This window comes from Lithobates pipiens, unplaced genomic scaffold (assembly GCF_037356315.1).
Source record: "Lithobates pipiens isolate NorthernLeopardFrog02 unplaced genomic scaffold, aLitPip1_a1.2 Scaffold_30, whole genome shotgun sequence".
NCBI classification, from domain to species: Eukaryota; Metazoa; Chordata; class Amphibia; order Anura; family Ranidae; genus Lithobates; species Lithobates pipiens.
Window position 1 is genome coordinate 70,357,601 of NW_027507791.1, and position 25,079 is coordinate 70,382,679.

Genomic DNA, 25,079 nt, shown 5'->3' on the forward strand with positions numbered 1-25,079 from the left:
GGTGTCATTTCACATATGCCCATAGCATGTGTGAGCAATATATCATTTAGTGACAACTTTGTGTAAAAAAAAAATAATAATTTTTTTTTGTCATTATTCAATCGCTTAAGGCAAAAAAATAAAATATTCAATGGGCTCAACATGCCTCTTATCAATTTCCTTAGGGTGTCTACTTTCCAAAATGGGGTCATTTGGGGGGGTTTTGTACTGCCCTGCCATTTTAGCACCTCAAGAAATGAGATAGGCAGTCGTAAACTAAAAGCTGCGTAAATTCCAGAAAATGTACCTTAGTTTGTAGATGTGACAACTTTTGCGCAAACCAATAAATATACAGTTATTGACTTTTTTTTTTACCAAAGACATGTGGCTGAATACATTTTGGCCTAAATGTATGACTAAAATTGAGTTTATTGGATTTTTCTAATAACAAAAAGTAGAAAATATCATTTTTTTTTCAAAATTTGCGGTCTTTTTACGTTTATATCGCAAAAAATAAAAATCGCAGAGGCAATCAAATACCATCAAAAGAAAGCTCTATTTGTGGGAAGAAAAGGACGCAAATTTTGTTTGGGTACAACATTGCATGACCGCGCAATTACCAGTTAAAGCAGCGCAGTGCCAAATTGTAAAAAGACCTCTGGTCATTTACCAGCAAAATGGTCCGGTCTGAAGGTGGTTAAAGCCCCATACACACTATCAGATTTTCTGCTGATTTATGTCTGCAGATTTACCAAAACCATGTAGTGCAAGGGCCTGCCTGATTGCATATAAATTGAAACTCCTAAGGTTTGACCTCATATTATATGGTTTTGGTAAATCTGAAGGAAAAAAAAAATCTGCAGAAAATCTGATAGTGTGTATGGGGCTTTACTCTCCAATCTACCAAGAAGCTGAAATGTTCATTTTTACTGGACCGACACTATAAAACAGAATCTGAAGAGCTCAAATTCTGTACATATATTGAGACTTGTATACACAGGGCTCTTTTTCCCACAGAGAGAAGGTGCAGGAACCCCCCGCCCGGCCTTCCGAGTCACCCCTTGACCCTGCCCCCTACCCACCTCTGATCACTGTTCTGTGGGTCCAACCCTTACCCATCTCCCAGTACTGCTCCTTGTAGAGACTACAGAACTAAGTATTTTATATTGAGTTTCTTAATGAAAACAAGAAAGGCAATAAAATAGATCTAGCTATGGACAGCCCAGCGACAATAGATCCCGTCCAGCAACAATGCATACCCAACAGCCAGAATCAACTGACCCTTCAGCAGCCAGCAGCATTAGAACCCTCCCTCAACAGTAGATCCCACCCAGCAACGATTGACCCCCCTGCAGCATAAGACTCACACCCAGCAACAATAGACCCGCCATCAGAAACAATAGACCCGCCATCAGAAACAATAGACCCGCCATCAGAAAAAAAAATTCCATCAAGCATCAATAGACCCTCCAGCAGCCAGCTACAAAGACCCCTCGCAACAGTAGATTCCTCCCAACAATAACTGATGACCCTGCAACATAAGACTCCCACCCAGCAACAATAGATCCCCATAAGCAACATAAGTCCTCCCCAGCAACAGTAGTCCTCCTTCATCCCCAAAAATAGATCCCCTTCAGCAAAAATAGATTCCTCAACAGCCAGCATGAATAGAATCTCCTGCACAGCCCAGCAACCCTTGCCATTCAGTTCTGGAGGTGCCGGAACTGCGTTCCCCCAAGTTCCTGCTGAAAAAAAAGCCCTGTGTATACATAATCAGTGAGCATTGTACAGCGGACTTTACATCATGCACTGTGCACTTTAGATTTGCAGATTGTCTAGCAGCTTTGCAGGGGAACAATTCCCTAGGTGTCCAGTAGAACACAAACCTCCAAAGCTTTATAAATCATTGTAAGATTTAGGAGGATTTTGGTAGCGATTTAACAGCCAGCATGTAATCGGGTCAGAACCTTCTCAGTACTATAAACTACATTCCAATGTAAAGAATCTTCAAATACGCCTGCATTTAACATATATAGTGAATAAGAAAGGTGCTTGCTTTTTGGATTATTTCTCATTCTAGCAGATGGGAGGAACAGACTGAACAATAGCAGATTCAGGCATACACACATAATACAGTAGCACAGGTAAAGAGACAGGTGTTCCTTTTGGAATATGATGAAATAATATGGCAGGTGGCAGGTTTAGATGGCAGGAGACGGTTAACCGTTAAAGGGCACTCCCAGGGAAAATCTGTCATCCATGAATACATTTACAATATGAAGAGTTACCTATTCCAGTCTTCTCTTATTATAGGATAAGCGAAGAAAAAAAAGTGCTCTAAACTGCTTAGGACCAGTAATAGGAAATAAAACCTGTCTGAATTAGCATGCTTCTTCTATGTTTTCTCCACAACAAACCGGTTCAAAACCTTGCATTCAGCAGTTTTAGTCTGATCTCTCCCCCACACCTGTATACTGGGGGAGCGCAATACCCATTCATTGCCATGCTGAGCTAAAGAAAAGAACCGCAAGTAAACGCTGTCTGACATCATCTTAAAACACAGAGCTATTTATGAAACCTGCTTACTGCTGCTCCATACTTATTAGCCCTTGTCATTAGACAATGAAACCATGGCTTATTTAAAGTGCAACTCCAGCAAGGCATCTAAATACACAAAACTTGTCAAAGGATTAGATACAATGTTCAGCCACTGTTGCGATTTACACACCTCTGCTGCACTCAACAGCCAAGAGAATAGTCGCTTGCTTATAGCTTCAGCTCCACTGCTTTCCAGTTCATTACCCTACTAACTGGACAAAGGGGATGCTGGCTCATTGCCCAATGAGGACGGAGTTGTGATATCGGAAGATGAAAAATCCTATCACAAAGGGAGTACGTCACTCGCCTGGCTATAGAATGTGGAATATGGGTGCAAGTCGCAAGACTGTCTGAGCAGCATCTCTAATTAAACCGTGGAAGCTACTTGTTCAAGTTTCCTAATGCCACATACACAGAATCGGATTTTCAGATGGGAAATGTTGGATGTGAGCTTGTTGGGGGGGAAGTCCGACCATGTGTATGCTTCATCGGACATTTGTTGTCGGACTTTCCACCAACAAATGTTGGCTAGCATGCGCTCAAATTTTCCGCCAACAAATGCGTGTTGTCGGATTTTCCAATCGTGTGTACAAAAGTCCAAAGTACAAACATGCATTCTGGGAATCAAGGACAAGCCGGAAGAGCTCGTCTGGAAAAACTGGCATTCGTAACAGGGATATCCCATACGTCTTGTACGTCACTACGTTCATAATTGTTGACCAACATTTGTGTGACTGTGTACGCAAGACAAGTTGGAGCCAGCACCCTTCAAACTAAATTCCACAGTTTTGTTGTCAGAAAGAAGTCCAATCGTGTGTAACGAGGCTTTAGGGTCCTTTCACATGAGCGCCTCTGTTTTGTGTCATCCGCTTGCTCAGCATGGGGGATCGCTCCTTTAACCCCTGCTGTGTCGGCGGATAACAGGTCTGTCTCTGCTCACTGTGCGGAGCAGAAACAGACAGAATGCCACTCTCCTCTATGGGGAAATCAGAGGACAACAGATTGCGTGTCCGTGGTCATCCAATCATATCGGATCTGATCCTCCCGACGGATGGAAAATGGGATAATCATCCTTCTGGATTTGGCAGACAGGATCGGATAGCAGCGGGTGTCAGCAGACATGTCACCACTGACATCTGCTGTGCCATAGGAGCAATGGGGTATTTTGCAGTAATGCAGAGCTGGAGGTGTGCGTCTGTAAATCCAGGAAGTGAACAGGCAGCAGCTTCAGCTGCCCACAGTTAAAATGGATGCAGCCAGACTTGGTGGAGGGAGATTTCTACAGCATATTTGGCAAGTACAGAATCACAGTATTATTGAAATAATATGCAAAGTGCTTGGAGGGAAGATTCAGAATGGCAAAGATGTTTTAATTACTAATTATTTGAGAAGACTGCAGTCCCTCTTTAAATTCTTGATGCCCAACCTGTGGCCCTGGGCTAGTCCTCAAGACCCTTGCATGCACCAATCTGTGTTTCACTATTGCCCTGTTATAGTGATTTTTGGCAGCCTTTCACAGTCACAAGTGTCTGCCTTGCAAACCGGATACCAAGCAGGCTACCTACTGTATCCCACAAAATTGAGTACACCCCTCACATTTTCGTAAATATTTTATTATATCTTTTCATGTGACAACACTGAAGAAATTACACTTTGCTACAATGTAAAGAAGTGAGTGTACAGCAGGGGTGGCCAACCAGTGGCCCACGAAGCCCTCTGATGTGGCCCGCAACCTCCTGCTCTGGAAAGGTGGGTTAGCAAGCCCAGATCACAGGTTGCTGACCCGTCATAACACAGCATCAGTGTTGTGAATGAAGCTGGTGGTAGAGGACGAATGCGGCTGCAGAGCAGAGGCTCATAAGCCGATGTTTCCTGTACAGCGCCGGACTTTTCCACAGGCATAATCTATGGCAAAGTTCAGTTAACCCACAGGGTAGACACAGGTGCACTACGCTTCACCCACGATGTGGGTAAACCACAGATCAGTGTGAAAGCAGTTTAGGCCCTTTTCACACGTTCGGCCCTACCCAATCGGACCCTCAATTCAGCTCTACAGAGCGGAAGATGTAAACAGACTTTAGTCCATTTACTCCTGCCTGCCTCCAAGCCAATCCTAAAAATCCGATAAAAAAAAAAAAAAATAGAAGGGAATCCATCCCCTTTCATCTGGGTGGATCAGATCAGAGTGCCTATAGAGTATCCGTGACCCGTCATCTGCCCGCTCCGCTCATTGCAGCCCACGACTTGTTACCAAGTTGCTTAAGTGGCCCTCACTCTTAAAAAGGTTGGGCACCCCTGGTGTACAGCATGTATAACAGTGTAAATTTGCTGTCCCCTCAAAATTAACTCAACACACAGTCATTAATGTCTAAACAGCTGGCAACAAGAGTACACCCCTAAGTGAAAATGTCCCAATTGGGCCTAATAAGCCATTTTCGCTCCCCGGTGTCACGTGACTCATTAGTGTTAAAAGGTCTCGGGCATAAATGGGGAGCAGGTGTGTTAAATATGGTATCCCTTTCACACTCATACTGGTCACTGGAAGTTCAACATGGCACCTCAAGGCAAAGAAAACTCTGAATATCTGAAAAAAAGAATTGTTGCTCTACATAAAGATGACCCAGGCTATAAGATTGCCAAGACACTGGAACTGAGCTGCAGCACGGTGGCCAAGACCATACAGTTGTTACCCATGTACTATAATGGAGATTTAATCTCTCTCAGATAAGATTTACAGGTTCCACACAGAACAGGCCTCGCCATGGTCGACCAAAGAAGTTGTCAGCGTCATATCCAGATGTTGTCTTTGTAAATAGACGTGTGAGTGCTACCAGCATTGCTGCAGAGGTTGAAGGGATGGGGAGCCAGCCTGTCCGTGCTCAGACCATAAGCTGCACACTGCATCAAATTGGTCTACATGGCTGTCATCCCAGAAGGAAGCCTCTTCTAAAGATGATGCACAAGAAAGCCTGCAGTTTGCTGAAGACAAGCAGACTAAGGACATGGATTACTGGAACCATGTCCTGAGGCCTGATGAGACCAAGATAAACTTATTTGGTTCAGATGGCGTCAAGTGTGCATGGCGGCAACCAGGTGATTTACACTTCAGTTGATTTACTTGATATACACTGCTACTGCGTTACTATTCCACAGAAACCTTAAAGGAAATTTCTGCATTTTATAGAGTGTGTGTTTTTCATTGGTCCTTGCACTTACACCATTGCCAGGCATGCCAGAGGGGCCGAGACTGTTCTTGGAGTTGGGAGGCAGGGTACGGAACCAAACAAACATACTTAAGCGGCTCCTCCAAGGGGTAGCGCTACACTAAGAAGTACTCTAGTTTTCATGAGGAATTTTAGACAAAAAGTAATATTTTTCAGGGTGCTGTTTAGGCACAACAACATTTCTGAATGTCCCTTATAACACAGCAAACATACTTTGAGCTCAAGTCCATATCATATTATTATTATACAGGATTTGTATAGTGCCAACAGTTTGCGCAGCGCCTAACAAAATAAAGGCAGACATTAAAGTTACTTTACAATTTGGTACAAAAGGAATCAGAGGGCCCTGTTCATTAGAGCTTACAATATAAAAAAGGGAGGGTCAATTGATACAAAAAGGCAATAGCTGTGGGGGGATGAACTGATGGAGGAAGTAAAACAGTGTATTAGTTAGAAGCAGGATAGACTTCTCTAAAAAGAAGGGTTTTCAGGGATAGGCTAGAGATGGACAGATTAGGGGACAGTAGAGCAGATTGGGGCAGGGAGTTCCAAAGGATGGGAGAAGCTCTGGAGAAATCCTGGAGGCGAGCATGGGAGGAGGTGACAAGGGAGCTGGAGACAAGGGAGCTAGAGAGCAGGAGGTCTTGGAAGAGCTGAAGATAGCGGCTTGGTTGGTATTTTGGGACTAGGTTAGTGATGTAGCTGGGGGCAAAGTTATGGATGACTTTGAAAATTATTGTTAGTACTTTGAATTTTATTTGTTGAGTGAGTGGAAGCCAGTGGAGGGATTGGCAGAGCGGTGTGGAGGACACTGAATGGTTGGTAAGGTGAATGCTGCTGCAAGACTCATCGATTATGGACTGAAGGGGGATAGTGTATGTAAAGGTAATCCGATGATGGAGTTGCAGTAGTCGAGGAGAGAGATAACCAGGGAGTGAATTAGAAGCTTGGTGGAGTCATTAGTTAAAAAGGGGCGTATTCTGGAAATGTTGTGGCGGCGGCATGATTTGGACAGGGGTTGGATGTGGGCCTGAAAGGACAGTACAGAGTCTAAGGTTTCCCCTAGCACCCTGGCATGTGGGGACGGACTGATAGATGTGCCATTGATGTTGACAGAGAAGCCAGGGGTAGGGGAGGAAATATTAAGAGCTTGGTATTAGATAGATTCAGTTTGAGGAAGTAGTTTGACATCCAGGCTGATATGTCCGTTAGTAAATCAGTGATGCGCGAGGAGACTGATGGGGTGAGCTGAAGAGCAGAGAGATAGATTTGGGCGTCATCAGCATATAAATGGTAGTGGAAGACATGGGAGGCTATCAGCAGACCCAAGGAGGACGTGTAGATTGAGAATACTAGAGGTCCAAGGACAGAACCTTGGGGGACCCCAATGGTAATAGGAGTTGGAGAGGAGGAAGCTGAGTTGTAAGTGACACTGAAGGTGCGATGAGATAGTAAGATTTGAACCAACAGAGGAGGAGGAGCGGGAAATCAACTAACAAAAGCAGCGGAAAGGTCCAAGAATACGGAATAATGACTGTTGGTTTTGGCTGTTAGTAAGTCGTTTGTAAGTCTTAGGAGGGCAGTTTCCATGGAGTGCTGTGGGCGAAATCCAGACTGAAGGGGATCAAGAAGGTTTTTCTTAATGAGGTGGTTGCCAAGTCAGTTGTAGACTAAACTTAGAGGAGTTTGGAGGCAAAAGGGAGTAAAGAGACAGGTCTTAGGTTAAGATTAGTGGAGTCTAGTGAGGCAGTTTTTTGTTATGAGAATGATTAGCGCATGTTTTAGAGCAGGGGTCTCAAACTGGTGGCCCTCCAGCTCTTGTCAAACTACAAGTCCCATCATGCCTCTGCCTGTGGGAGTCATGCTTGTAATGGTCAGCCTTGCAATGCCTCATGGGACTTGTAGTTTTGCAACATCTGGAGGGCCGCAAGTTTGAGACCCCTGTTTTAGAGGGTTGGGGAAGATGCCAGTAGAGAGTGAGAGGTTGAAGATATGAGTTAAAAGTGTGTAGGATAGAGCCAGACGGTGACCGTAGTATTTGAAAAGGAACAGGGGGAAGGAGGTTAGGTGGGCTTTTAGCGACTTCCTCTATAGTAGCTGGGTTAATAGAGGGAAGTATTGATTGTGCAGGAGGATAAGGAGTAGTGTAAAGTGAGGGAGATATCTGTAGAGTGGTGATCAAGATGAATTGTCTCAATCTTATTTTTGAAGTGATTAGCAATCTCCTGGGCAGTGAGTAAGTTAGTGGGCAGATGTAGTGGAGGACACGTAGAGTGGTAAATGTAGAAGAGAGTTGACGGAGACTGCGGGTGTTAATGAGCGTGATAAAGTAGGTCTTTTTGGCAGTTTTGAGGCAGGAATGGTATTTTTGGAGGGCAAATTTATACACTAATAGTTAATATTCAGCCAAATTATTTCCATACAGTATGTAGGTGACAAAACCCAAACATGGGCCTCGCTAATCCTCCCCTGAGGACCTAATCTAACAAAGATGAAAAGCTAATTTGTTTGGCTGGTGGGAACCAGCATGGAAAACATAAAATGCATTTGAGGTGACAGCCATCGATGGCCATTACAAACCCAGATGCGTTTTCATGGTAAAACATTTTTAGGAGCAGTTTAATCATCTAGCATTACACAATGTTTAATTACAAACGATGCAGGATGTCATTTTTTCCACTGTTAATGAAACAGGGACATCTTTATCTTGTTACTCTGAAAACTGGCTTCAAGGCATTTGTCTGACATGAATAACTTGCAACACTAACAATTGAGATGACAGCTTAACACAAGCCAGCAGCAGCCCAATTAACTCTTTCTGGCACAACAAAATGAAGCTGAATACGTGACATATAAATGGACACCAACACTTTGTCATCATTTTAGAATGGACCAATTTTGATTGCAAACCTGATCTACAGATCATGGTAATCCATACTGACCAATGGGAAATTGGCTAACAGATCTGAAGACAGTCAACTGAAACTATGATACAATGTGAATACCACTAATCTTTGTGCTACTTAAGATGATAGGAAGTCTAAGGCTCGGATCACACTTGCATGACTCCAAAGTTGCGTCGACTTTAGGAGTGCAAACTTGACACGTATATGAAAGGTTATCATTGGAAAACATGGGGAACTACTTGACATGCTACTTTGATGTCCAAAATTGTATGACAAGTTGCACAAGTGTAAATGGAGCCTAAGGCCCCTTTCACACTGCACGCGATTTGACCGCAATTTTGCCACAGTCTCAGGGAATGCCTATGTAAATTTGAGGTCTTCAACTTGGACCTCAACTCACATGAAAGTCAGACCAAAGTAGTACAGGGACTACTTTGAAGTCCCCACAACTTTAAGTCACACATATATGAATGGTAATCATTGGAAATCATGAGGAATGACTTGTCATGTGACTTTGCAGTCCCAAATCGCACATGTGTGAAAGGGGCCTAAGAGGTATAAAAGAATGAATTACTAATATTATGAAATATGGAAACCAAAAAATGCAAAACAAAATCAATTACCAGAGATTACCCAGCAAACCTAGCTGGACTGCAGTCCCTTATCACAGGACTGGACACAGTCCCCAGGTTGCAACAGTTACAGAAAGTTACTCCAGCCCAAAATAAGGAGCATGAATAGCTCATTAAAAGATAAAACAACAAAACCAGCTTTTCCCTGCAATACGCTGCTTCAAATCGATAGATGCTCTGCAGTACTTTTTTTGCCACTAGATGTTCTCAGTCTGTTGGTCAGCATCATTCAACCCATTATCTCTGAGCCCCAGCCACCCTGGACCTGCCGCCTGTGACTGGACAGTGACAGGAGAATCAGTACAGTGATGAGGTCATCTCTCGGTCACTTTGCTTTCTCTTTTTATCGTCATTCTTCTGGTCAGCATATGAACTAATAGGCTCCTTGCGCTGCTACTTAACCTAGCGCACCAAACATGTACTGATGTATTATGGCTAACTTTTATTTGACTAGAGTTGTTTTAAAGCTCCTTCCCTTAGACATCACCCCTCCACAATAAAAATGCTGCCAAAAAGTGGGACCATGCTAACTCTGCATTGTCTTTCCAGTGAACTTGTCAGGTCCTGTTATATGGCAGTGTGCACCATGTGGTGGGTCACCAGTCTAACAACTAGGTCTAATTGGAGGAGTGTAATGATTTACAACTATGCCTGGCTTCTATTAAAGAATTGTGTATATTGTGGCTGTGGAGGAGAATTGCTAGAGCCATGTCAGTGTTGCATTGTTGCCGACTCCTCACGTTTAGGAGCTGTCTTGAGGTTGGTCCAGACCAGTCTTCTTACATACATTGGACAGTCTCTTGAGAATACCTTGCCCGCACACTCACAGGCTAAGGAATCGGTATTCCCAGAATGCCAGATTACTAGAAAGGAAGCAATTTTAGGCAGGCGATAGTCTGATGCATTACAGCTATGCCTAGAAAAAAACCGACAGCCCTATTCAGATAGGCCAAGTTAGACAATTCAGTAGCCTACAATTAGGGCTTCATGTGATAGAATACCAAATAGCTATGCACGCAATGCATATAATGTTGTTCTAATTTGATGTTACCCAAGCACACACACCTAAATCATCTGCATCTGTGGCTACATTTATTTGGAAACGTGAGACTGACCAGTCCCTCAGATCCCCTCTTCTGTGTAATTCGATGCGACGGTTGGACATACACACCAATTCCATCCCTTTGACCGTAAAAACCCAAGGGGCAATCGTCTTGTGTTTTCTTATTTTTTTCTTTTGTAATTTGGAAAAAGAAGCTATTCGGTAAATAAAAGACAATACATGGAAACAGATCTAAAATCCAAGGAGACAAGTTAATTAAAATCTTTTTTCAAAACTTTTTTTTTTTCAGAGTTGAACCCTGGGATAAGCAAATATTGTCTTTGTTCTCTGAGCAGACTATGTGCACCATAGTGATGTGTCACTGCTACATTTACAATGTAATGGCTGGCGTTACAAAGGCATTTGGTGCACATCACGTGGATTTATGCCTTCATGGCTATAGGGGAATATATTTAAAGATGAATTCCAGGAATTCAGCTCCTTTGTAAAAAGAGAAGGCACCCTATGAGTTAAAGTGGAACTAAACCCTCCAATCCCTTTCACCCAAGGAAGTTGCCATCTTAGCTTCTGCTTGCTCTGCAAATGCCATGGTGCTGCACATGTGATCAGTTATGACTCCAGCCATTTGGTGATTTGACAGTTTGGTTGAAAACACATACAAAATGTGACAGTTAACATTCCCGCCATGCCAGAAATGGAACTAATTTTTGAAACCGTTAGATTGATGGGTTTAGTTCCACTTTAAGTCCAGCAAAGTGCATGACACCTCTCGGGCTTAGCCCTCTAATTTATATTTGGCAGCTTTACAGTACTATCGCTGTAGTTCCGGGAGCCCAACGCTGATCCTTCTGAGCTCTGCATCTTAAACAGGAAAGTCGCTGTAGATGCTATGCCAGCCCTTCCCCCACTCTTGAACATATTCACAAAATACAAAGGCTTCTAAGAATGGGCAGCAGAGGAGAGGGGTGGGCATAGCTGTTCCGTTTGCCTTTCGCCACTCACAGCCCCGATTGTCTCAAGTGTAATTCCCAGCAGAGCAATAAACCTGTCAGATATAAATAATAGAGATAAGCCCAGGAGATGTCATGTAGCTCCTTGGACTTAAATCATGGTGTCTCTTCACCTTTTACAAAAAGGATGCATTCTTGGAATTCGACTTAAAATTTTTGGTGCCTAGGATTTAGCTTTCAGTAAAAATGACTAGGGATGCACCGATACCATTTTTTCTTTTTTTTTTAAGACCAAGTACGAGTAAAAATACAATACTGCCTTAAGTACTCGCCGATACCAATTACCAAGAACTATTTTTAGTGACATAAATGTGGTCCGGTTTCGGCAGCGGGATTTCAGCCCCCTCTGGTGCAAATTTGTTCAGTGGTTCAGGTGCTAATTGTCAAACTGTATGACAATGGAAATCGCACCTGAACCGCAAAATTGTACCGGACTCTTTAAAAACGCACTCTCTGCTATGTGAACCGGCTCCATTGAAAAGGTTGCAGGCCCAAATGTCATGCAAATCAGATGCGGTTCAAAATACATCCAATTCACATATGTGTAAAAGGTATCGGTTTTAGTATCTGAGCATTTACACAAGTATACGTGCAAATTCTTAGGATCAGCACAGATACCGGAATTGGTGCAATGCTAGTAATTACTGTAGTGTTACCTGAAAATCAGTGTACATTATGCCAGATTATAGTAAAATTTAACTAAACCATGGCCAATTTTTAGCACTAGTATTAAATCGGCTTTTTTTTAAATTCTCATTAAAGATTTTTCACACAGAAAAAAAAAAAAAAGAATACAAACTTGGAACATAGCAAACACTTAGCACTACAATATAACAGCACCAGTGTACAATGCAGCTCCCGAACTAAATAAAAGAAAACGTCAGATCCTTCCAGAAGGAAGGAAGGAAGGAAGGAAGGAAGGAAGGAAGGAAAGAAATTATAGGTGCCCATCCAGGCTACTCACTACATATCACAACCATCAACCAAGATACAGTTAATCTGATGTTGTTGAGCTATTTTCTATCCAACCGCCCCACACATTTTTAAACTTATCAGTTACCCCTCTATTGAGATATGCAGCTCCATACAATCGGTAGAGCCTTGTTAATCAATGCCTTCCAGGCCATAATGGCAGAGGCCGACAGTTTCTTTCGCGATAAGATAATCACATTGCAGGTATAGTACAAGAGCAAGGTGAGCAAAGTACAGATCACATTTTTGGGTGCTAATGTGTCCACCAAGCCTGACAGAGACTTCTATAGATGGTGTAATGGCAATCGTAGTGACCGACCTAGCACAGTCCAGCATCCACACCCAGAACTGCCGCATGTGTGGGCAAAGCCAGAAGATGAACAAAAAATCTGCCCAGGTGCATCACACCTCCAGTTCGACGGGCGTACAGGGAAAATCCTTGTTAGTTTAGCAGGGGTGTAGTAAATCCTATGAAGGAACCTGAACTGTATCAAGTGTTCATGCGCTGACACCAGTTTGGCAAACGTGGTGCCCCATATATCATCACAATCATCGTCAAGCTGTGGGAAATCCGACATCAATGCAGCACGACAGGATGCTAGAACCTTTGTAGTATCTATGAATAATTCTTTGTAGATAGTAGACAAGGCTTTAGGTAGGTTTGTAGCAGTGATTCCAGGTTGCCAGTCCGCACAGAGTGGAGGACCCAAATTGGGCATAAAAGGCATGTCTTAACTGGAGAAAACTAAACAGGTGCGGGGTGGGAAGCTAGTACTTCTGGGCACATCAAATGTTAAAACCCCATTTCCAACCACTGAACCCACTGTTTTGATCCCATATCTGCTCCAGATGATTGGATCTGGATATGCAAAAAAAGTGAGAGAAGCATGGATTACGCCACAGAGTATGGGGTGACACCACTCCACCCTGAAGTTCAGCCCTTCTAGTAAAATCTCACGTTCTGATGACTGAGTGCATGGACACCATAACAGGATAAGGGGCCCCTCTCCCCTTGTATAACAGGCCAAACAGAGCCTCACAGGAACCAACTACTGCAGCTTCTAAAGTTAGTTAGAACAGCATCATCATCTGGCTAAGTCAGTCATCTATGTGCAAAACCCCGACTGCCCCACTAAGAATTATCATGCAAAACTGGGTACCCGCCAACCCCCCTTCTTTCCAGGGCTGTTGCAACACTTGCAACCTCAGGTGTGGAGTCACCCCAGCCCAGAGAAAGTGTGAAATCACGATCAATGGACTGGAAAATAGTCTGATGGTATCCAGACTGGGGAGTTCCTAAAGATGTATAGGAATAGGGGGAGAAATTACATTTTCAGCAGATTAATTTTCCTAATCAGGGATAGCGGTAGCTTACACCAGCAGGCCTGCGTGCATTGCTTAAGTGTCTGCAGAATTGGAGCAACCATAAGGGGATCAAAGTCAAAAACTGACAAGGTGAAATATTTGGGACTGAATATTACCTAATCTACCCACTAAAGTGGGCAGGCTATTTGAGCCCCAAGAGTTGGGGATGGAACTTTCAATAGCAAAATTTGTGACTTATCCCAAATCACCTTAAGACCAGAAAACCGGGAGAAGGTGTCCAGAATAGATAGAGCTGAGGTAACGACTGGTCATGATCTCCCCAGAAAAGGGTCCATATCATCAGCGCATAACAGTTTTTTCCTCTTATACACCCACCTGTATTCCCTTCACACGCAGGGCCGTGTGCTTCATACAGTGAGGGATGCAGCTGGCCCGACTGTAAACATTCCCGATAAAGGTGAGATAATATCTATATGTTGCCTGTACCACTCAGCCAGCAGCTCATCTGGTTCTGGTACCTTACTGTTTGGAAAAGTCTACCACTGCAGCAAGTTCCTTCAACCCAAAAGGGGCAGCACTAGTATTACCTTGACCAATATTGATAGATGTATTGTCTGCACTATATTCCCCTGAAAAACAGAGGTTATAGTTATGTCCATAAACTAACTTTCGACTCCCACTGGCTTGTGTGTAGGGCAGAAAAGTAAGCAGAAGCAGCACCAAAACACATTCACATTCTTGTTTTTTTTTAAATATTGTTTAGCTTTTAAATTTGTCTAGCCACCAACAGACATTTGTAGGTAAATTGGGCGACAGAATTAGATGGGAAGGTAATGTAGAAGCAGGACTGGATGACGAGCTAATGAAGAGCAGCATTGGCGCGATTCTCTGTTGACGAGTAACATTTAACCTGATTTTCCTCTACCAGCTGAAGAACTGCAACATTAATGTTAAAAACGGCCTTGGATACCCAGCAGGATCTTGTATTTGTGCCCTGGGAAGTCCTTCATGGTTGTGCCTGAAACTGCTACAGTTCCCAGAGTTTCTCACGCTAACCCCTGGGAATAAAGCCAGCCAGATTTGTTCTGGTGATGGGACAGTACCAAGTATAATAATTGGCTACTATAAAGGGTAAAAAACTGGTTTCTCTCTTTCTGCGTTGAAAGAAATAATCCCTCCAGTAGGCACAAAGTCTTTACTTTGAATATCTACTAGCGTGCATGCGCAAAAAATAAAATAAAAATAAAAATAAAAAGCATGGGCATGTTATTTATTCATAAAGAACAACAACAATCCTGCTTAAAGTGGTATTAAACCCAAAAGCAAACATTATATTGCAGAAGTACTGGCTGAATATATTTTCTTTAGGCTCTCTTTCTTTTATATTCACCTGGTGGTAAAGCCAGTAAGTCTCATTTTCTTTTCCAATAATTTGTATTGCAATTTCCACAAAAGGTACAAAAACCAAGTGGCACATAGAAAACAAATGGTGTACATTGGTTACATTCCAAAGTAAGGCAAAAAAAAAAAGGGCGCTTGCAAAAAACGCAGCAAGAACGCATCAATAACACACCCGTGTTGAGTTGTTCATGTTTAGATGGGGTTTTTGAGTCACATGACCTATGAAAAACACACTAAACACGCAGTAAAATCGTCGTAAAATTGTGGCAGAATCGTGTGCCATTATCGGTCCCCTTTTTTTTTCTTTTCTTTTTTTTTTTTTTAAATAGGCAAAATGCCGAAACACACCATTTTTGGACAATATGTTTCGGCTGCTGAAATTTCGGTGCACCTCTAACAAAGTCCTTTTGATACTTTTACAGAGACTAGCAAAAGGCGAAAAAGGGGTTTATAACAACCCAAGGTCTAAAGTACACTTTTGCTTTAACTGTAAAATGTTGATGTTTGATCTGAATGTTTCTTTAAAGAGGACCAAGCAGATGACAAAGGACTAATCAGCAGTATTGTCTGGGGGCTCCCAGTAGCTGATCCTTTCACAATGACATACCATGCTCCGTTCTGTACTGTACCACATTGTGGAGGTAGCCACCTTGTTAGAGGTTCAGGTCATTGCTTCTTCATGTAATAGATCACCTTTGACTAGCGATCTAATTATTGGTGGGGTGGTGAACAAAGTAAAAAAAAACAAAAAAAATGTAAAAAAAGCAGGGTAGGCAGAGAAAGCACAGAGATCCTTAGAATGCAGGAAGTAGAAACAAGGGGGTTCTTTTACTACAGGTCCTCAAGTACAGCTTTCTCTCCATCAACTCTTAATTAGAACAGTGAGCAGTGGTGACATGATCCAACTTCAAATCTGGGAGACTAGCAGAGACAGCAAAATCTTGGATATCATACTTTGCAAATATTTAGCTAGGAGGCTACAGAAAGGGAGTGCCTAAGCACCATCAAATGTCAAGAAGTACACAGCCATTTTATTTTGCAGGAAATCAAGTACTGCTTGGGTACAGTTAACACTTCTAGACATTAAAAACATAGCAATTCTTAGCTTTCGGAGTTGAGGTCCATTTTAAATTATTACGTTAAAGTATTCCACTAAAAACCCCCCCGTTAAATGAACAAAGGCAATGGTTTTTAGGTCACGCATTGTTTTGTGCTGTTAAAATAAAAGCTGAAATATTTTGTGAGTTATGTAACCGTCGCCCATGCTCCAAGGTCTTCAAAATCAGTATTGACAGATAACAAGCTTGCAAGATACTATGTCCCAGCTGCTGCAGACCTCTCTCCCATGATGCTCAGCCAGCAAGAGGTGACTCCAGAACGGCTGGATGCTCGTCCGACTCTCGTGTGTACACATCACAAAACAGCCTCCATTAATCTACATGTTGCATTAGCTTGACATCAAACATCACTTTTGGCCGAACATCAGAGGATGAACGAGGAAAGAGTAACAGAGCAATGAATGATAAACTTATCTGCTATGGTTTTAATATAATACAGGATTATGTACGGAGATCAAACAACGTTACATTTTACACTGGCCAGAGCACACAGCTATAATATCAGAGTAATTCAGGAATAAAAACAACAAACCATTGATCAGACTTTTTTTTGTCTGCCTAATCTCAGCTAGGCAGCGGCCTATTTGCATATTCCATTCTCATGACACGTTCTCCCTAGTGGTGCTAATGACCTTGTTGGTGCCTCTACTTGGCTAATTATTTAGTCAATCACCAGAGGCCAAGAATGTTTTGTTTTGACCAGTCACAAAACACGTGCAATTAGGTTATGATCCATCAGTCTTACAGAGGATTTTACTACACAATTATGCAAAGATTTTACTGAGAAACATGATGTGACAGCATCATTTCCCCATTGGCTTCCATGAATACAAAATACACTAGAGAGAAAGCTCTAAAACGGTGTCTTCTAGGACACCAAGTTCCTGAGGGTTGGCATGATGCAATAACTCAATTTTAAATATCCTGGAAAGGTATTGAAAGCAAAATATTAAATGCAGATGTAAACCCTAATGGAACAACTTTACTTAAGTATGGTGTATCAATCAACTGCCATTTTGAAAATAAACTATTTGATTTCACCTTAGTTACAGGTAAGGACAGCTGCTGATCTCATGCAGACTCTTTCGTTAACAGAAGATTTCAACTTCAATTATTTCTGCACACCACATCTTAGAGCTGGTTTATTGCTGGTGACAACAGTGGGCCATGCCTGTGTTTCAAACATGCAATTGAACGACAACCCAGAAGAATGACTGGAACATAGGAACAAAGTATTATCATGCTATAACAGGAAATACCTGCACAAGCATACCTCCGTATTAAAGCGGATGTCCACCCTAAAGTGGACCTTCTGCTCATTGGAATCCTCCCCCCCTCCGGCGCCACAATTGGCACCTTTCAGGGGGGAGGGGGGTGCAGGTACCTGTACAGTACAGGTATCTGCACCCACTTCCGGCGTAGATTCTGCAGAAGTTACGCCCCTTTCCGCAGAATCTACGCCCCTTTCCGAAAGTCCCCGCTGCCTGCTGGGAAACACACGGATCCCAGAGACAGCTGGGGCCATCCTTATTGCGCAGCGCGACTCGCGCATGCGCAGTAGGGAACCGGGAAATGAAGCCGAAAGGCTCCACTTCCTGATTCCCATACCCAAGATGGCGGCGGCAGCACCCGAGAGACGATGGAGAGATCGGCTCCGGGTGCCGACATCGCGGGCGCGCTGGGCGGGTAAGTGTCACTATTTTAAAAGTCAGCAGCTGCAGTATTTGTAGCTGCTGGCTTTTAAAAAAAAAAAACGGCGGAACTCCTGCTTTAAGCTGGCCAGATATTATTGAATAGTCATTTTCAATGTATTGAAATCTGCTTAAGATATTAAAGTTTATATATTTTAATTATTGGGTTTACATACAGATGCATCTCCAAAAAAATTGAATATCAAAAAGTTAATTTCAGTAAATCAATTCCAAAAGTGAAACTCATATTATATAGATTTCTTTCTTTAATTTTGATGAGTATGGCTTACAGCTAGTGAAAACCCAAAATTCATTATCTCAGAAAATTAGAATATTGTGAAAAAGTTCAATATTGTTGACCCATGGTGTCACACTCTAATCAGCTAATTAATGTAAAACATCTGTAAAAGGTTTCCTGAGCCTTTAAATGGTCTCAGTCTGGTTCAGTAGGTTACACAATCATGGGGAAGACTGCTGGCTTGATAGTTATCCAGAAGACAGTAACTGACACTCTCCACAAGAAGGGCAAGTCACAAAAGGTCATTGCTAAAGAAGCTGGCAACTTGTACAGAGTGTTGTATCCAATCATATTAATGGAGAGTTGAGTGTAAGGAAAAAAAGAGCGTGATAGAAAAAAAAAAAAGGTGCAAAAGCAACAGGTATAACCGTAACCTTGAGGGGATTGTGAAGCAAAAGGCCATTCAAGAATTTAGGGGAGATTCACAAGGATTAGACTACGGCTGGTGTCAGTGCTTCAAAAGCCACCACACATAGACGTATCCAGGGCATGTGCTACAACTGTCGAGCTGCTTGTGTCAAGCCACTCCTGAACCAGAGAGGTCTGAAGTGTCTTACTTGGGCTGAGGCGAAAAAAGGACTGGACTGTTGCTCAGTGGTCAAAAGTCCTGTCTTCGGATGAAAGTTTAATTTGGTAATTAAGGTCCCAAAGTATGGAGGAACTTTCCACAGTCAGTTAGGATTTGGGGAACCGTGTCATCTGCTGGTGTTGGTCCACTGTGTTTTATCAAGTCCAGTGCAGCCCTCTATGAGGAAATTCTAGAGCACTTAATGCTTCACTCTGCTGATCAGCTTTATGAAGATGCGGATTTAATTTTCCAGCAGGACTTGGCACCTGCCCACACTGCCAAAAGTACCAATACCTGGTTTAATGATCATGGTATCACTGTGCTTAATTGGACACCAAACTCGCCTGACCTAAACCCCATAGAGAATATGTGGGGTATTGTCAAGAGGAAGATGAGAGGCACCAGACCCAACAATGCAGACGAGCTGAAGGCCACTATTAAAGCAACCTGTGCTTCCATAACCCCTCTGCAGTGCCACAGGCAGATCGCCTACATGCCACGCCGTATTGATGCAGTAAATCATGCAAAAAGGAGCCCAGACCCAAGTATTGAGTGCATACCTTTCAGTAAGCCAACATTTCTGTATTAAAAAATTTCTTTTTTTATTAGTCTCATGTAATATTCAAATTTTCTGAGATACAGATTTTGGGGTTTTTACTAGCTGTAAGCCATAATTATTAAAACGAAGAGAAAGAAAATGCTGGAAATATATGACTGTGCGTAATTAATTTTATGTATTTTTTCTGATAAGAACAGATACTACACTTGATCTTTGATCTTAGCCAAAAGGCCGAGAAGTGATAAGAATCTATATAATATAGGAGTTTCACTTTTTGAATTAAATAAATTACTGAAATCTCTGCGCTCAGGGTCCCCATCAACTTAATTTAATTTCCTCTATTCACCGAATCCTCCAGGAGTCGACTTCTCTAAACTAACTTACACATCTGTATATGAGTAGATGGTCTCAGTTGTTGGACAAACCTATCTCCCTGCAGACATGGGATAGGATTTGGTCCTCTACCTTTAAATCCTCTGAGTGTGTCACGCAAAGGGAAACGGCAATAAAAATCCTTATGTTTTGGTATAAGACCCCCGATGTCATCCACAAATACGATCCTTCAGTCTCGCCATGCTGTTGGCGATGTGGATTCGACGTTGAGTCTCGGTTTCATATTTTCGGGAAATGCCCCTTGATAAGGCCTTTCTGGATAGCGGTGGGGTCGTTGGTGGTGGAGGTGACGGGGGTGTCCCTCCCGATTGATCCCTTATACTGTTTGCTGGGTCTCCCTATTCCAGGCATACCTATAAGAGACCAGCCGATTGGTATTTTTATTTTACTAGCTGCTAAGAGGCTTATCCCGCTGTGTTGGCTGTCCGGAGCAACTCCCCCCTGGCCTAGATTTCTCCAATTGGTGTCTGAAATTAGGAGAATGGAGTATCTGACGGCCTCTGTGCATGATTTGGTCCCCCAGTTTGATAGTGTGGGAACCCTGGGATCGGTCGGAATACAGGGCCCCCCCTACCTGTATATCCATCTGACTGCAGTTGCCGATCGTGGCACTTTATTGCTGACTACCACCTCCACCTTTCCCTACCTAATCCTCTGGGTAACTTATCCCCCCCCCCCCCCCCCCCCGGGGACTCACTATGATGACCATGTGAATGTTCAGTTGTTTTGCCCTTTTCTGGCCACCGGCCCCCTGTTGCACGGAATTGTTTTAATTTACATAAACTGTTTGTTATTCATTGTACAAGACATGGTTATGCAGTTCACCCTTGTGTCTGCATACGTGGACATTTTTCTCTGTCTTCTGTAACTAATGTTTTTCGCTATGATCTATATTTATCTTTGCCTACTGAATTTTCCAATGCACAAGTGTACTGTTTTTGCTTTGAAAATTAATAAAAATTACAATTATAAAAAAAAATAATTGCTGAAATAAATTAACTTTTTTGATGATCATCTAATTTTTTTGAGATGCACCTGTATATTTCAAAAGGAAATTTACCACCAGAGCATGATAAGGAATGTATAGTAGGTAAATTGAACTGTGAGAGCAGTAGGTAAATTCCATCAATGTGTATGTTCTTGTCAGAGCGGCTTTGTAACCAGATTCTTCCCAATCTCCATTAGATGCCGTTATTCAGAAATCACTGAAGTAAATGTGACACTTGATGCATAGAAGAGGACAGGTCGGCACTATAGTGATTCATACACAGTAAGAGTGTTCTAGTGCACCCAAACCTGGTACTCATAAAAGTGTAGGTACATTAGTTACAATTACTGGCATCCTCCAAGTATGCCTTCCATTCACTTCACTGAACCCGCACCCAATGAAATTCCATGTATAAATGGACATCAGCCAATTCCCAACAGCCCTTATAATTCTTAAGATAAACTTCTCATAAGAGAAGCATGGGAGTTGTGATTGTCTGTCTTTGGCACCAATACATATGTATTACGTTTATTTTCTGTACTTGTTCCAGGTCAGAGGCTCAAAGCCAAAGCATCAGCGTGACAAGCTGTGAACTAACATTCTTGAAAGGAGAAGTCATCAGTGGAAACCTATACAATTCTCACCTGACAGGTGGACTTTAAGTTCATCAGGAGGGAGATCTCCACTTAAAGAACCTAACCGTGATCCTCTTGCAGTGGTTCTAGTGGATCCTATTTGCTTTTAGTCATAAACACTGTTGCAATGCTACCTCTGATGGTTTCTCTATTAGCTCCATTGAAAAGCAGTCTTTCCGACACACCAAGCATTACTGTACTTCAGTAACTTTGAGACCATTAATGTTCTAATCAGCATTGCAAGTCTATTAAAAATATTCCAGAAATCCAAAGAACCTTCAGAGGAATAGAAAAATTATAGTCTTACCGAGATGCCAATTCCTATTGCTTCCAAATCAATTGTCTCCTGGAAACAGCCGCTAGTATTTAATGGATTACCATACAAGGTACAAAACTCTCCGCTGCCTGTTTTGTCATTGGCACCATCGCCCTCTTTCGCCCTGCCTGCCAGACAGGAGCTCGGTCAACCGTACTATGGAAAAGCTATTCAAGGGGCAAATTGGACTTTTCAGAGGACTGCATAGCTGGAAGGAAGGGAAATCTATCGCTGGGTCAGGGAAATATTTAAAAGCCAGCCGACCTATAGCTCACCCTACTGTCAATGGAACACAGCATTAACAATAAATGAGCCATCATCTATTATTTAAAGGTAATGTTACAGTCTTCCATTATAACATTTTAGGATAAACTAGAAAGTGATAGCCTGAGGAATACCCAATTTCCCTTACATCATCTGACAATGAACGTATGCTGTAGCACAGAAAAACTTTTGTCTGTTTCAATTGTTCTATATTATTTATTCAGCGTGTTTATTTTTATTAGGCGGAATGTGATCTTCCGAATCTCTACAAAAACTGAATGACCATTACCGATGGCTCCATTAGAGGCAACAAGCGGATTATGTCGGAGAAAGTGCTCCTTAAATAATGAATCTAGGCTCCTGTATTGCAGACTGGCATTATCAGTATTAAAAACCAAGAAAGGAAGTCAGGAAACATTGCTATGCTGAGCACCAAATGCAAAAGCCATTATATCTGGCTAGCAATTAAAGAGCTATTTGAAAAAGGCAAAGGATACACAGCTATCATTTGCTCATTGCATGCATCATTCTTGGCGATTAGGTTAACATGGACATGGTAGTAATGGTGACTAAAGCAACCCTTCATTTAACCTATGCAGGGCAGAGTAAAAGGGTAATTATCACCCCCTTCCCAACTCTTTATTCATCGAGTGCTTTAGTCCACTGACATGTATGTCACTGTAGGCCACAGTGGTGATACAGGAATTAGTGGAAGGAACCGTAGTAGTAGGAGACCAGAAATTTGATCCCCAAGTGTGTTGATGAAGAGGGTTCTCGGTGTATGACAGCTCTTGAAGAGAGTATAAATCTATGCAGCAGTTGATGGGACCCGCAAGTATAAAATCTCCTGAAAGGTAAATATATTCTTTAGCACTTTAAGTATGCAAAAGGGTTGCTTTACAGGCACACTCATCTTTTCTTTCACTGGCCGAAACGCTAAGGACTCACCAGCAAGACAGATGGGGGGGGGTCACACTTTACTGGCTTAGCCATCAAACAAAGCCTTATACCGCGTACACACGACTGGACTTTGATGGACTAGGTCCAACGGTCTTCCCGATGGACTTTCGGCAGAGGTCCAAGGGACTATCTGAACGAAACAGACTAGGCCACACACGACCGGAATAAATCAGTTCGAAAGTCCGTTCATTTTGAACGGGATGACGTAAACGGGACTAAACAAGGAAGTTCAATAGACAGTAGCCAATAGCTGCCCTTGCATTGCATTTGGTCCGTCGGACTAGCACACAGATGAATGGTTTTCCCAATTTTTAGTCTGTTGGATAGGTTTGAAACATGCTTTATTTCTAGGTCCGTCTGACTTTTGGGGAAAAAAAAAAAAAAGTCCGCTGGAGCCCACACACAAAATCGAATTGTCCGGTCAGATCATGTGTACGTGGCATTAGGAGCAAGTGAGTGTTCTCTCTACTATCCTGTTTATCCTGCTGCTGGTAAATTGTGTCCAGGAATCTGAACTCTAGTGTGACATGGCCCTTAGGGTTGATTTACAGGGAAGTTAAGGTTGAGGTTGAGGTTAGTGAGCGAGTGGCCTTCAAGTAGGGCATTCATTTTGGTGCTGTGAACTGGCACTGAAAACTAACCTGGCTAAACTCTCATATTAGATGCAGATAATGCAACTCTTCTAAAATGGAGTAAAGCTGTTGTACAATACCGTCTGGGATATTTAAATTCCGACTGTAATACTGTTTCACAGCAGACAGAAAAGTAGATCTGTACTGACTATATCAGCCTTAATCCCTGGTGTCTTAATCGACAGTTCATCCAGCTAAGAGTCACTTAAGTTCAGGTGTCCCCACTTCACAGGCAAAGGATCACTCATGATAGTATGCTGACCAGATCAGAATTTTGCATAGTCAAATACACAGATCACTCATTGCACACGGACATCTGGCTGAAGCTGTTAACAGCTGAGAGCAAAGTCCATTAAGTGTTAATTGGAAAGGATCATCTCTGTCTCCAGCAATTTAATATTTATTAGCCATCACAGAGCAAATAAACTAAATGTTATGGTCATCTAGATCAATAATGATGAATGACCCTCTGGAGAAAGCTAGCTAGCTTTTCCTAATATTACACTTCTGTGGCCTAATGCTGGTATACTCCATTAAAATACCTGATCATTTACTAATCAATAGATCAATACTATATTACTGCTTATATTTAAACATTCAATTTCCAGTAGGAGACTTTATTGATTAGTATGCGTTGTACCAAATGCACTGATAATTGCAACTGAAAGTATGAAAGTAATAAGAAAAAAGGGACCTTAATAGTAAACTTGCTTAATGGTTCATGCACAGAGCCATATGGGCCGTGTAATTCAGGCACAATTCTCTTCCCAAAATTCACAAGTGTAGTGTACAGCCTGCTGTCAGCAGACTCCAAATCAATACAGTGCGTCTGTGCACCACTAATATGCACACATCTGAATTAGGGGTGCACCGAAATTTCACATATCGGCCCAAAACCTTGTATTCGGCATGCTGCCGAAAGATGAAAAGGTGCAGATGACACTGAAAAGGGGGCAGGGTCTGCCACGGGTGTCGCACATTGTGGGTGTGTCATGCGTTCCCCCCCCTCTTCACCTCTCCTTGTCCCACAAAGCGGCAATCTCCCTGTGTCACGGAGTTGAATTTTCCGGGCGGCCGTAGTAACAATCACCTGTCTCCTGTGATAGATGGCACGCTGATCCAATGCCGGGAGATTGAATCAGTGTGACGTATCACAGAAAGCGGGACATTGTTACTGCGGCCCGAGAAATTCAAATCCAGCTTTGTGACACAGAGGGAGATCCCCACTCTGATCCGGGCACTGGTGAGGCTGCATCTGACAGGCACCGGTGAGGCTGCATTAATCTCTTGCATCATATCTGTAGTCTCTGACCATCTCATGAATCATGTCTGCTAGAGGTGCACCAAATGGAAATTTTGCTAATACGATTAGAAGTGTGTTTAAGTTATTGCAGACATTATGCAAGAGATAGTTAGAGACTGAGGACACGATACAAGATACGGTCAGAGACTGAGGACAAGATACAAGATACGGTCAGAGACTGAGGACACGATACAAGATACGGTCAGAGACTGAGGACACGATACAAGATACGGTCAGAGACTG

At 42.5% G+C, this 25,079-nt stretch overlaps 1 protein-coding gene and 1 pseudogene across 6 annotated transcripts in view; both read right to left on the reverse strand.

Moving 5' to 3' along the window:
• The window catches only part of DAAM1 (dishevelled associated activator of morphogenesis 1), a 295,770-nt gene that overhangs the window by 144,830 nt on the left and 125,861 nt on the right, over positions 1-25,079 (reverse strand). The gene's annotated exons all lie outside the window — the stretch shown is intronic.
• LOC143950448 (U2 spliceosomal RNA) lies at positions 19,482-19,588 on the reverse strand (annotated as a pseudogene).